Genomic DNA, 14919 nt, shown 5'->3' with positions numbered 1-14919 from the left:
TCAGTCCCTAAAACATTAAATTCAAGTACCTGTTCACAGTGTTTTTTAAATTATATAAAGAAAATGTCTTTATATACCATATGATTATCTCTCCATTTATATAATAAACTTATTGTCTAATATGTGTTATATAGAGAGAACAGCTGATCAAAGTTCTGTTTCCTGATTCACTCTTTAGCCTTTAATTCTTCCATCTGAGTAATCAAGACATTTTAAACCTGTTTTTATCTCTTCTATTATTGCATTGCCCTTTTCAACTTACTCTCTATATCATTTCTAAATCACTTCTTTAAAAATACAGTATAGCAATCTATTAAAGCAAAAACTAAGGCTGAATAAAAATTTATTTCCCCCGGTTCTTGAAAATGAAGTACTGTTAAGACATCACAATCTCACACAAGCACTATTAGGCTAACTTCTCATTTTTACATAAGAATAAAGAGAACTATTTTAATAGCAGTGCGCTATTTACCTAGCCTTTGGAATACCTCTGATCCTACTACCTCTCATAATTCTTCCTGCTCTGGATGGCTTTTTCAGATCCCAAGCTCCTGCTCTGAATAAAGCTCTTTTTTCTATCTCACAAAATTGTATTGTTTCAGGAACGTTAGTGTATTGTTCAGGGGAGAGAAGACTGTTTTCCTGCTGGCCAGATCAACCTCAAGATCTGTGGAATTATGATTTCATATCAGGTCACTCTAGCATCCCTGGCAGCATCCTTGTCCTCCCTTTCCATCCTTTCCATCATAGCAGTGTGACTCTAAGGAAAATTGCAACTTCAAGGCTGATGTCTTTATGTGTATCTGGTCCACTAATGTTAAATTACGAAAATATTTATACCTTACCTGTATCCTATCCTTCAAAAATATTTTTACATATCCCCAAATAAGGCTTTGAAAACTTAAGATAACTTGGACTGAACTAACAGAAGAGAAATATTTCCTTCATCTTAGATTTCCTTGCTTATTAAATACTTGGATTGACCAAAAGGGAAGTAAGAGGGAAAAACCAATGTAATATATGGTAAAGATTGGACTTAGGGTCCTAGCTCTGTCACCTGTAACAATGTGGAAGTCATTTCACCTATCTGGACCTTAATTCTCTTATATTTAAATTAAGGGGGAAGAGTAGAGAATTGGACTAGATAACCACTGACAGTCTCTTCCAGGTTTAATTTCCTGTATTGCACAGGAATATATTTGAGCTATCTGATGAAGCAGAAAAGGAAAAAACATTAAAAAAAAAATCTTCCAAAAGGGCAATTAACTGTCGTACCTACTATTAGGTGCCACCCCTGGGATTTTATCAATGAAAGAAGCAAATATATCCCTACCCTCACCGAATCCAATGACAGAAAGGAGACAAACATTAAAAAATACATACATATATATAAATACATGATTTCATTCACACCATTAATTAATGAGTGAATTGACTGCCCAAGCTATTAATACTTTAAATAGTGCTACCAAACCTAATCTGGGCATTATTAGAAAAGGTTTCCCTGGAAAACTCACTTAAGCTGAGACCTGACTCTAGGAGATTTTCAGAACGTGAGGAAGCATTTTTAAATAAGGAAAATGGGAGGGAAAAGCAGAGAGGAAGAGAGATAGGTTATAATAGAAAGAACCATAAGAAAGTTGAAAAGGAGAAAAAAATCAAAATGATATAAGAGGTGGCCAAGATTTTCATAATGTCTACTTCAGAGTTAGAAATCTCAAAACGTAGCCAAATGTCAAAATTATCCTGAACGCTTATTACTACATTAGCTTCTATTCCGATAGGTAAAGTTGTTAATCAACAGTTCAGGATATAAATAACAATGCATTCTACTGAGACCACAAAATAGCCAATTGTTTTGCCCAGGGAATTGTGTCATGTCATCACCATAGGTTTTTATTTACTTGGCAATACAGTACAGAGAGAACAAATTCTTCCTGTGTCTGAGATGAGACAGGACCCTGGCTACCAGGAAAGGGACAATGTGCAGCATATCTGTTTAGCATGATAGAGGCTCCCTTGTAATTACAAAGAGTTCATGTCAACCTCACGGAAAGAGAACCATCAAGAAGAGAAAATCCCCAAGACTCTCTGTCTGACAACAGGAAGCTTACCTACTGGTTCACCTTCTTCCAGCCTCTTGCTAGAGCACTCCTCTCCTGCTTTCCTGGTTTGAAGGTCCCAGGAGACTGTGGGTCTCCATGGTACATCAAGCCTCCCTTTTGTTTCAAGATGTCTTCAGAAAGAATAAGTGTCTTGATTAGGAACTTGACACTTATACAAAACATTATGCCCTTAGGAACTTTCATTGCACTCTACATTTAGCTACAGATAAACAACCACCTAGAAATAAGTATCAAACCAGAGGAAAATTGGAGGTTCTAAAGTTCTAAAGAGCTGGATACCTGTGTCAATGGAAGCACTTTCAGTTTGTGGCAAAATAGCATTTGGTTGGTGTGACTGTCCTGGCTGTGATTAGATAACAGAACAATTGAGATAGTTAGTATGTAATCTTTCAGGAGGTTCTCTGGTAAGTAAAGATGAGAATAGGTTTAAAGATAGTCTTTTTATCTTGTTCATTGCATGGTAAATCCATAGTTGAATATATGGCTCTTGCTCTTCATGCGATGTAAGAAAACATTCAATAATACAGGTAAAGTCATGAATTGGCTGCAGAGTTGAGGGACAGATTCACCACCTTAGCACTAAATTGGAACAGTTAGTAACAAAGTGAGTGGGCTTCATAAACTTTCTAGAATAGAAATTGAGGCTGAGAACCAAACTAATAAAGTTTACGAACCAAATGAATGAGTTAATTAGTGAGCGATTTCTTCCTGTTGTCACAGATCATCTGTGCCTTCTAATCTTCCTCCTAAAAAGATCTCAGCTGCTCATTGGACCCTTTTAGAGAGAGGCAGTGTAGCACAGTGGTTAAGAACACAAACTCTAGAGGAAGCCTCCCTGGGTTTAAGCCCTGATTCCACACTAGGTGCGTAAACTTAAACAAGTTTCTCAAACTCTTTAAGCCTTAATTTCCTCATCGTTAAAGAAGAGAAGATATCAGCGTCTACCTAAGAAAATCATTTTGAGTCTTAAGTGAGTTACTATTCATAAAGTGCTTAGAAAACATACAACACATACAATAAAATTATTCACTGAATAGTCAATGACAGTAATAAATCCAAAAATACTGTTCCTTTGACTTTATTATGTAGGCTTCTTATTTTTCTCTATCATTTCAATTAGTTTATCATCATAACAATCAATACTATTATTATTATTCCCAAATGATCTTGACCAGCTGATTGTCTCATAATCTGTTAGTCTCATCTATATCTGTGAGAATTCAGTATCGTTACTTGGAGATGCTATAGGATCTCAAGTCTAATTTCAGGCTTTTCCCAAGATACCCTCATAATAGACAAAGCAATTCAAAGTAATGAAACAAAATAATTCAAAATAATGAAACCATTTTATCTACTAATAATCTATAGAGGCATTATGTAAGTTATATCTCAGTTTTTAAAAATAATCTACATACACAAAAGCGCACTGCCCTTCAAATAGCCACCTAGAAAATTCTATACTTACTCTGATGGTGCTGGCATTGTTCAGAAAATGTGGAACACTCACAGACTTATAAAACATTGGAGCTGGAAAAGTAAATATGGTTATTTTAGAGACATCTATTTGAATTTAGCAAAATATGTGTGTAGCAGGTATGACTCTAATCCACAAATTCAGGGTTACAAGAAATAGTGTGTTGCCTTATTTTCTTTTAATCATCTAAATCTGACTTTGAGCCCCATTCTGCCAGGCTGCTAAGAAATGCCATTCCATCCACTATTTGGGTTCCCAGTTCCCTAGTTGTGCCAAGATCCTGTGACCATTCAGCGCTGAAGCATGCGAGAGTTCCTTAGTCATCTTCCTAGACTGCTTAAGAAGTCCATTGTCCGAATAGATTGTGGTCCCTTCAGATTTATCATCTCGCCTCTTCCATGCACAGTTTGAGCACCGGCGTCAGAGGCGAGGCTAGGCGTCCCTGAGCCTGGGACCCAGGTTTCTAATAAGCACAAGTCCCAGTGACTTCTATCCCCGTCCCAGGCTCGAGTATCTTTTTGCTCTCATTCTGTCTGTTCTTCTCTTTCTTACTCCTCCAGGACATAAATTAAACTCCGCAGAGGTCATACTCTATCAAAACCAAAAAAGATTTATTGACTTATCAAAATTTGTATTTATAGCCTACAATATACATCTGAAGCAAGGAATTTCTAAAAGGACCTGGCTATGCACCAGGATTGGAGGCTATAAATACATGGAAAAATACAAGTTAATACTTCCAAAAATTATCCTACCACACATTAAAAACCCAATTTAATGGCTTTTCTTACTTGAAAGGCTTGGCTCTGAATGATGTTGACTATTCCAAAAAGTAAAATCTACTCTCAATTCATTCCATCTTTTACAGACACTCAGAAGACTCTGCTACCCTGAGATTGAACCAGCAGGATTCATTCTTAAATTACAAAAAATAATGTTGACTTGGAAATATGAAAACACACTTTATATTTTACAAGTGCTATAGTGACTGTCTTAGTTCGGGCTCAGAACTCAGCCATACTGGTCCCCTGATCTGATCTTGGACTTCCAGCCCCCAGAACTTTGAGAATTAATTTCCCTTCTCTAAAAGCCACTCAGTCTATGGTTTTGTTCTAACAGCCTGAATGAAGACAATCTGGTCTCTCTAATGGGACATTGCAAAAATGTATTAGTTCCAAAACAGAATTTCTGTGGAGGTTGATTTTGGTAGAGTGTGTCTGCCACCTACTGTAATTTTTGTGAATGACCAGCCAGCAAGGTTCTTTTACCTAAAAAAAAAAATTAAACCTCAATAGCACTGTTCGAAAAACTAAGAGAAGTGCTGCAAAGAATATCACCAGAGGTTTGTTTTGTTTGTTTGTTTGTTTTTTAATTGAAGTACAGTCAGTTACAATGTATTGATTTCTGGTGAAGGTCCCAGTCATGCATATACGTACATACATTCATTTTCACCGCCAGAGTTTGAGATGACCCAAGAATTATACCTCTCTTCTACCTTATGATCAGTAATGACAGAGGCAGTAAATAAGGTGGTTGGAGGCCAAACATCACTTTTGTTTTTCATAAGCTGATGTCGGCACGTGCTGTATGAGAGCTACATGCTTCCAATGCTGAATCCCAAATTAGACCCACTGCTAAGGCTTCAAGCCGTGCTGAACCATCACAGATCTTCCCCAGTGGGAACCTGTCCCTAAAAATCTTAGCACCTGGAGGAGCAGAGAAGACTGAATGGTGCCTGAGGGCAGAAAGGAGAGAAAAGACTGTCCACCTTCCCCCTCCACAGTCACCCGTCGGATGTGGTACATCCCTGACCCCGCAGTGCTGGGTGAACGTGGTCCATCCACAAGGAAGGAGATGCCAGGAAGCAGGAAAGACTGGCCTTCCGACTCCATCCTACCACACCCCTGCCTTTAAAAGGTCAGGACATGGTAAATTGATCAGAATGAATACATTACGTAAACAGGAAAAGCAGGAAAGACAAAGAACTGAATAAAATGAAATCTAAAAAATTTTTTTACCAATTCAGACAACCAATACATAATAGAATGTTAAATTATTTGTTATGAGAATTAAATTAGCCAACATATATAAAGCACTTAGCACATGCCTGTTTCTACCCTTACCCGCCCTGTGGAGTGAATCTTTTAAAGAGGAGAATAAACCATGTCTCTTCTCCACTCAAAAGCCTCCGTTGGCCTCCAGTTCTGCTCAGAGTAAAACCTGAAACTATAAAATGCCCCACGAGGTCCTGTGCGGTCTGGCCTCTCTGAATCCCCCCACCGCGTCCCCCATCACCCCACCCCTCCTCCATCCTCCAGCAGGCCAGGCAGGCCCCTCCTCAGATCTCTCCCCTCTGTCTGGAAAGCTCTTCTCCCAGGTAGTTGCATCATTCACTCCCTCTCCTCAAATGTCACCATCTCAGTGGGTCTTGACTGGTTTCAACCCCAATCGCACCACCCCAACCTGCTCTGCACTCTGTCCCCCATCCTTATGTCAGTTTTCTCTAGCACTTAAGTGCCATCTGACACTGTAAGTTTTTTATAGGGTTTTTGTTTGTCTTTTCTGTGGCGTGTGTGTGCTCACACACACACTTTTGTTTTTTCTTTTTAAATGACTTCATTAATTTCATGTTATAAAAAGAATACTTTTTCCTGCAACTGAGTGAAATTGCCCTGTTAGATGGAAAATTTTACACTGTGACAAAACAATATTCCATTAGAAACTAGTAAATGGACACACTAAAAGGTTTACCGAGAAAAAAAAAAAAGGAAATCACAAAACTACAAGCTTGTAGAGCAGAGGCCATATTATTAACCTCAGGGAAAACCTTAGGATTCAAGTTAGAAGGCAAAAGTCATAAAGGTCGTCAGGTTTAGGAACCTGGAAGCACACATTTGCTGCTCCCTCGTGTTTCCCTCCTGTCCACCACCTGCCCTACGTACTTGTCTACGTTGTCTCCCACTTCCTTATGGTCAATATGCCAGTTGGGCATGGCGCATCGAAAATTAGGGACACGTCACCTAACCCCATCGCAGCCCGACAGTTCCTCCAGGCTTCTGGCTTTCACGCTCTCCCAGATGGTGTGATTCCTTTCCATGCTGCACAGGGGCCGAGTCCTCTCCTTCGTTCTCCTGCTGGGCATTTTCCATATTGAGATTTTTAACTGCTTCTTCCTCTTGAGCACCATTGCTCCTGGACCTATCCTTGCTCTTTCCTCCTCCTCCCAGGAGTGCGTTACCCGGACACTTAGACCCGCACACCTCCTCTTTGGGGGCACCGCACATGCCCTCAGGGCCACCAGGAGCAGGGACCAAGAAGGGAGTGAGCAACGGCCAGGTCCACACACACACACACACACACACACACTCACTTTTGAGTGAAGCTCCTAGAGAGCAGAGATTGGTCTATTTTGTTCATGGCTGTCTCCCCAGACTCTAAAACACACAGCAGAGCAGAGTCAATGCTCGATAAATGTTTGCAGTGTGACTGAAATAATAAATGGACGTCTTGCCCAGTTTTCTAAATGTATGGTCTGCAGGCTGTTTCTAAGTCACCTGGTATGCTTATGGAAAAGTGCAGATTCTGAGGCCCACCCCAGACTTCCCGAATTAAAAATCTCTCATATTGGGTCAGGAAACTTTCATCTACCTGTTGGCACACAAAATTCTGAAAACAGCTGATCCCGCCCAGTCCAGTTGTTGCACAGGAAGGGTGTGGTGGCCAAGGCCACAGAGCTAGTTTGCAGAAAACAAGGACTACAACCACCATTCTCTGCTCTTTCCATTGCAAATTATTTTCACTTGAATCATCTAAAATGGTATCAAGATCCCAGGAAGAGCTTGGAAAATGACACTAGTCTTTGGGGCTCCTACAAGGAGGCCATGCAACACTGATTAAGACATTTATTTCTGACAAATAATTATTTTAAAAGGTAACCCAAAAAAAAGTAGTTCTAAAGCTTATATATATTTTCAGGAAAATATAAGTTTTAATAATAAATTTTTTTCTTATCCTTTTTCCCCAAAATTTCCACTACTACATTTCCCTGCTGCACGAAAGAGTAATAATTGATTTAAGTGATTTTTATTAAGTGGCACTAGGGGCTGTGTTCTAGAGCAGCAGTAACAAAAGAGACAAAGTCCCTACCCTCATGAAGCAGCCATCAGGGAAGCAGTTGGGAAAACAGTCAATAAAAGCAAAAATAAGTATATAATTCAGAGAGTCATTAGTGCTATAAAAAAAAAAAGGCTATTGAGATGGAAGGCAACAGGAGCAGGATGGGAAGGGACGAAGGGTGCTGCTTTATATCAGGGGTTCAGGAAGACCTCTCAGAGGGAATGGTGTCTGAACAGAAACCTGGATGAGGGAAGGAAGGAAGCCAGAGTAGGTCCGTGTCCTGAGTCAAAAGCAGCAGACTGAAAATGAAGATTCATCCTCAGGTGATTTATTAAGAAAATGCTCCCCAAGTGTTGGTGAGGATGTGAAGAAAAGAGAACCCTTGTGCGCTATTGGTGGAAATGTAAATAGGTGCAACCACTATAAAAAAAAAAAACATTACGGAGATTCTTCAAAAAGTTCAAAGGAGAACCATCATATGATCCAGCAATTCCACCTCTGGGTATTTATCTGAAGGAAATGAAATCACTGTCTTGAAAAGATATCTGCACCACATGTTCACAGCAGCATTATTTACAGTAGCCAACACATAGAAACAACTCAAGTGTCCATCAGCAGATGAATGGATAAAGAAAAAGTGGTATGGATGTATACAATGGAATTTTATGAAGCCATAAAAAAGAAGGAGACTTTGCCATTTGCAACAACATGGATCGACCCTGAGGGCATAATGCTAAGTAAAATAAGTCAGACTTGGAAAGATAATACTGTATGATCCCTCTTGTATGTGGAGTCTAAAAAAAAAATCATAGATACAAAGAACAGATTGGGCAGGGGAAGAGCTGGAAAATGAATGAAGGTGGTCAATCGCTACAAACTTCCAGTTATAAGATAAATAAGTCCTGGGGTTGTGAAGTACAACATGGTAACTATAGTTAACAATACTATATTTTATATTTTAAGGTTGCTAAGAGTAGATCTTAAAAGATCTCATCACACACACACAAAAAAGTGTAACTGTGTGAAGTGAAGGATGTTAACTAGACTTACTGAGGTGGCCATTTCCATATACAAACATCAAATAATTCATTATGTTACACACCTGAAACTAATATAATGTTATATGTCAATTATACCTCAGTTTAAAAATACAATTAAAAAATCATCATGTTGTATATCTAAAACTAATACAGTGTTATATATCAATTATATCTTTATTAAAAATTAAATTTAAAAATGGCTGATGAGAGCACTATTTCTTGAATTTTTTCCAAGAAAGGAAGGAAGGAAGGAAGGAAGAAAATGCTCCCAAGAGAAACTAGTAAAAGAGTTGGGGAAGCAGAAAAGGGAGGGAAGAAAGACAGGAAAGGGTGCAATCTCACGCAAAGTCTGGGCCTCTGCCAGATCCTGCAGGGGACCTTTGGAATGTGGATTATTGCTCAGGATTTAGAGTTTATCTCAACTGGAGTCAGAGGGGCTGAGCTTTCATACTTCTGCAGCAGTTAAGGACTGGGAGGGTTGGTACAGGAGGAATGTAAACTCCCAGTCACTTCCTTTGGTCTTTGCCTGAGCAAAGCAGCTCTAATGCTGATTTCATTTCCTTTGGCTGCATACCCAGAAGTTACACTAAGTTAAATAAGCCAGACACAGAAAGGCAGATTCTGTATGATCTCACTAATACGTGGAATCTAAAAAAGTTGAACTCATAGAAGCAGAGAATAGAACAGTGGTTGCCAGAGGTTGGAGGCTGGGGAAGACGGGGAGATATTGGTCAAAGGGTACAATCTTTCAAAAATGAGTAAGTTCTAGGGATATCATCTATATCATCATGACTATAGTTAATAGTACTGTATTGTGTGTTTGCAGTTGCTAAGAAAGTAGATTGTGTCTTCTAACTACAAAAAAAAAAGCTAACATTGTGAAGTGATGGATGTGCTAATTAACTTGATTATGGTAATCATTTCACACTGTATATGTGTATCAAATCATCATGTTGCATTTCCTAAATCTGTAGAATTTTAATTTGTCAGTTATACCTCAATAAGGCTGGTAATAAGCAATCTAATAGCCCAAGAACAGTCCACCTTAGAGAGTTGCAGATCTCAGCCATTAAAAAAGGCACAGACATGTTTTACCAAGGGTTCTTGGCAGAGCACTGACAGGGTCCACTATGGTGTGTTCAGGAACTGAAAGGCTAGGAAGGGGAGAAATGTGATAGAACTGTGATACTGGTTTCAGAACACAATTCTATTTTTTTCATTAAATAAATATTTATTGAGGACTTATGATGAGCCAAATGTTACACCAGTGATACAGAAAAAAATGTGGCCCAAGAGGATGGCCATGTCCCAGGTCTCTGTTGAGTCCCTGGGAAGCACCTCACCAAGTGTGGGTCCTTGGCTTCATGCAGGAAAGAATTCAACAGCAAGCCACAGTTGAGTAAAGGTAGATTTATTCAGAGAGATACATCTCCACAGACAGAGTGAAGGCTGTTTCAGAAGGCAAGAGAAAGGCCATGAGGGTTGGGTGCTCAGCTTAAAGTAAAAGTAGATACACACTCCATAGGCAAAGTGTGGGCCATCTCACTCAGAAGGGAGGGCAGCCACAAGGTGTGGGGTTGTTACTTTATGGGCTCAGTTATTTCATATGCTAACAAGTGGGAGGATTATTCCAACTACTTTGGGGAAGGGACTGGGATTCCCAGGAACTGGGCTACCGCCTACTGTTTGACCATTTATGGTCAGCCTCAGAACTTCCATGGCACCTGTGGGAGTGCCATTTACCATGCTAACATATTACAATGAGTGTATAATGAAGCTAAGTTCTACAAGAAGTCAAATCTCCCGCCATCTTGGGCCTCAAGGCCTCCTGGGGGTTGAAGAGTTGAATCTTCTGCCATCTTGGTATTAACTGCTGTGCCATTTCTTAAATGGCTGTGCCCTGCCCCCTTCCTTCTTGTGTCACCAGCCCTAAGGACACAGTGATGGACAATGGAAACACAGTTATCCTTTAGCACTTATAACCTGACCATGAATAGAAACATTACATTAATGTGAAGTACCACAGGACACAGGGTAGGCGAACATAAACCAGTGTGGGATTCAGAGAAGGCCCCCTGAATGTTGTGGGACATAACGGGGGCCCATCGGTGGCATGATGATGTGTCTGTTGGTAAAAGAATTTACCAGAGCTAAATTATGACAATAGAAAAGGAGTTTATTAAGGGTACACTACCATAGACAACAGTGGGCCACACATAATGCTCTTGAGATCCATCCAAACTGTTGTGCGTTTCAATATTTCATTCCTATTTATTGCTGATTAGTATTCCATGCAGTAGATGTACTATAATTTATCAAACCATTCACCTGTTGAAGGGCATTTTAGTTGTTTCCGAGTTTTGGTTATTACAGATAAAGCTGCTAGGAACATTCACATACATGTGTTTGTGTAGACATAAATTTTCGCTTCTCTGGGATAAATGCCTAGCAGTGTGTCTGCTGATGGGGTTGTATGTTTGGTTTTATAAGAAACTGCATAACTAGGGCTGTCCATTTCACATTTGCACAAGCACTGCACGGGAAATCCGGTTGCTCCACATCCTCACTAGCATTTGGTCTTGTCACTATTTTTTATTTTAGCTGCTCTAATAGGTGTGTGATTGTATCTCATTTTAGTCTTAATTTGCATTTCTCTGACTAGCGATGTTGAACATCTTTTCTGTCATTGGTTTATAATCTTTCTTCAAAGACTTCTTCCTCCTGAACCAGAATAACTGACTGAGACCACATGTTCATGTTCAGGCTTTGTCCTAATTAATATCCTTTACTCTCCTCAGGAGGGTGGTTATTTTTTGTAAAAGTCTTTGTGTCCCCCGGTGCTCTAGAATTGCCTGGGGTGAACACTAATAAGGCTCTTCATGACAAATTGTTTCCTGAATAGAAGCGCTGTGTTTGGAGCCACTGCCTCCAGGTGACAAAAAAAAAATGTTACAATAAAGGAGTACATATGTTTGTACATGTTCTGAATACATTATCTCTAGATCTTTTTAGCTCTGTAACTGGATTTCATAGTTCATTTTATACCTTAGGGCACAGATTGGCCTCAGTCAGAAGATCTGTAATGTAATACTAAGGAGTTAGTCTCTAGAATCAGACCAGCATAGATTTTAATTCCTGGTTTTGTCACTTCTGAGCTTTGTGACCTTGGACAAGTTATTTAAACTCTCTAAGCATTCATTTTCTCATATAGAAGATGTGGATAATAATGGCAGTTACCTTATAGGATTTTTGCTAAGATTATCTGTATGTATGAGTTATTTATGGTTGCATTACATGTCATTCCAAAGCTTAGTGGCTTCCAATAAGCATTATTTATTATTTGTTTCATGATTCTGTGGTTGACTGATGCTATAGGCTGAATGTTTGTGTTCCTCCAAAAATTCATATGTTGAAGCCCTAACCTTCAATGTGCTGGTATTAGGAGGTGAGGCCTTTTGGTATTAGGAGGGTAGAGCCTTCATGAATGGGAATGTGCCCTTATAGACCCTGGAGAGCTGCCAGGTGAGGACACAGTGCAAAGATGGCTGTCTATCCAGGAAACAGGCTCTCACCAGACACCAAATCTGCCAGGGACTTGATCTTGGATTTCCCAGTCTCCAGAACTGTTCTGTTTCTTTAGTCATTATTTTTTATAACACATTTTTGTTTTTTAAAATGTCCAGGCCAAGCATCTTGATTTGTTTATTTCTTCATGCTGTCATATCACTTGTTTTTCTGTCTCCTGTATTTCCTGTATACATGATTGGAGGTTTAGAGGCTTGATTATATTCAATTTAAACAGTTTTGGCAAGAATATAGCATAGTTAATACTGTGTATTTGATATGACATCCCCTAAGGAAACAATAATGTCAGGTCATTTCACTGTTGGCGAGGGTTAAGGCAGTGAATACCAGATCACTCCATCGAATGCACATATTTTCACCTTCGCAATCGGTAACTAATCTGTGTGGTTTTAGACCAGATAGCTATTGCTGCATAACAAGTCATCTCAAAATTGTGTGGCATTTAAAACAACAATTTATTTAGCTTATGATTCTGGGTGTTCACAATTTGAGCTCAGAGGGCAGTTCTCTTGGTTTCAGCTGGACTTCCTCATGCATCTCTGGTCAGCTGGGTGTTGATGCACTGTTCCTTTGGCACCTCAGACCTCCTTGGCAAGCTAGCCTGGGTTTATTTTCATAACATTGGTCAAGTTCTAAGGGAACAAGTGGAAGTGAGTGAGGCCCAGTGGACTGACATACTGTCACTTCTTCCACATTCTGTAGGTCAAAATAACTCACAAGGACAGTTGAAATTCATGGTATAGGGAAACATACTCCATCTATTCATGGGGGAGCATCAAAGCCACGTTACAAGAGACATGGCTACAGGAGAAGAGTTGGGACCATTCCTTACAATCAGTTTACCAAGAACATCATGTTTCCTACCAGTCTCTCCTAATGATTTTAATATCCTTCGATGATTTCTTCCTGAATCAGTTATCACATTGTGGTGACAAAAGGGTGATTTCTTTTTTGTAATGACATTTTAGTTATTTTTTTTAATGGAGGTACTGGGGATTGAACCCAGGACCTCGTGCATGTTAAGCAAGTGCTCTACCACTGAGCTATACCTGCCCTCCCCTCCCCCACTGAGTGATTTCTTAATTCAATAATTTCTTCTATATTTTTCTCGCTAGCATTCATCCATTTTCCCTCATTGTTTGAGCATATTATAGGCAACATTTTCATAATTATACAAGAAACACACACTGATATAAATTCAAACAATACAGAAATATGCAAAGTAGGAGGTGAAATCTTTCCGCAGTCTTACTCTCTAGAGGGACTCTTACAATTTTGTAAATATTCTCTCATATATATATAAAAATACATATAATATATGAAATAAAAATGAGATCTTACTTTACATAACAGATTTCAGATGTTTTTGAAATATCAAAATAAGCATCTTAAACTAATAAAAATATTAATATTTAAAAGCAAAATAAAGTGGCAAAACACTTTTCTCGAAAACTTGTTCTTCCTCTTACACTCCTAGTTTTCCTTAGAAATATGTGTTGTAAATCTATCATTACTGATCACCACTTCCACATCTAATTAACCACAAAGTCTGATTTAAACCCTGTCATTGTCCTTGGATCACAGTATATCATCCTCAACTTGGCCCACTAGCTACTCATCAGACCACTCACACCTGTTAGCCCCAGCGTCACCTCTTGCCACTCACTCTTTCTGCCTCAGTCATGCCAGATTTCCTTCAGTTCCTTGAACACTCTTCATGCCTTCTGGATTTGAACATGTGATTCCATCTCTTGAAACACTCCCTCCTTACCTTCCCCCAGCCCAGCCAATGCCTGCTCTCACCTTCAGTCTAGATATTGCTCCCTCAGTGTTGTGGGACACAACGGGGCAGCCGGTCAGTGAGCCAGTGACACGTGGGTTGGTAAAATAATTTACCAGAGATAAGCCATCTTTAAATTTCTTCTATTTTTACTGGGTTTAGCTATTGATCTTGGTATCCACCTACTTTTATGTTGTATTCCTCTCTTACTAAAAACGGTTGCCTCTTTGAGGTCCAAGATCCATGAACTTAGGAGTGAATACACCCCTCCTACTAAGATTGCTGCCATGAACCAGGCCAGCATCCTGGGGAGGCAGTCCTTGGATGCCACTGGGATCTCTTTCCACTCCCACGTTTAAGGCTGCCAGGGCCACATAACCCCGGACAGATTGGCACAATAGGCAGGGACGATGCAATGCCCACAGTTCAGCAGGAAGTAGATACAGAAGATGAGACCTTCGCCCCTGTTACAAAGATTTGTCACTGCCAATCTGTTAGGGGGGAATGTTAGGCCAACTGATGTCCTTCAAAGTTCAACAACCCCCATTCCTGGGCTCTCAGGTGTCTATCAGTGATCCCTCAACAGATAAAGTACATTCTTTACTGAGTGTGTTTGCCCTAACAAACTAACAGCCCTAGGTAATGCCTAATCTCACAATAGCTCAGGCTTATCAAAGTCATAAACCCCACCACCCTTCACAGGCCCTAAACTTCCTACCTCACCTACAACCAGAGCCTTGTGCACAAACCTAGGGCACCTTGTGACCCTACCTTAAAAAAGACCCCAACAACCAGCCC

At 39.7% G+C, this 14919-nt stretch overlaps 1 protein-coding gene and 1 non-coding gene across 2 annotated transcripts in view; one reads left to right on the top strand and one right to left on the bottom strand.

The window, feature by feature from the left end:
• Window positions 1-14919, top strand: part of LPCAT4 (lysophosphatidylcholine acyltransferase 4) — an 89546-nt gene that overhangs the window by 60157 nt on the left and 14470 nt on the right. The gene's annotated exons all lie outside the window — the stretch shown is intronic.
• Window positions 13323-13395, bottom strand: TRNAV-AAC (transfer RNA valine (anticodon AAC)). The gene has a single exon. It is a non-coding gene; the product is annotated as a tRNA-Val (tRNA).

The sequence above is a fragment of the Vicugna pacos genome, chromosome 6 (genome assembly GCF_048564905.1).
Source record: "Vicugna pacos chromosome 6, VicPac4, whole genome shotgun sequence".
Lineage (NCBI taxonomy): Eukaryota > Metazoa > Chordata > Mammalia > Artiodactyla > Camelidae > Vicugna > Vicugna pacos.
The sequence above is the reverse complement of the archived record's forward strand: the minus strand, read 5'-3'. Positions and strand labels throughout refer to the sequence as shown.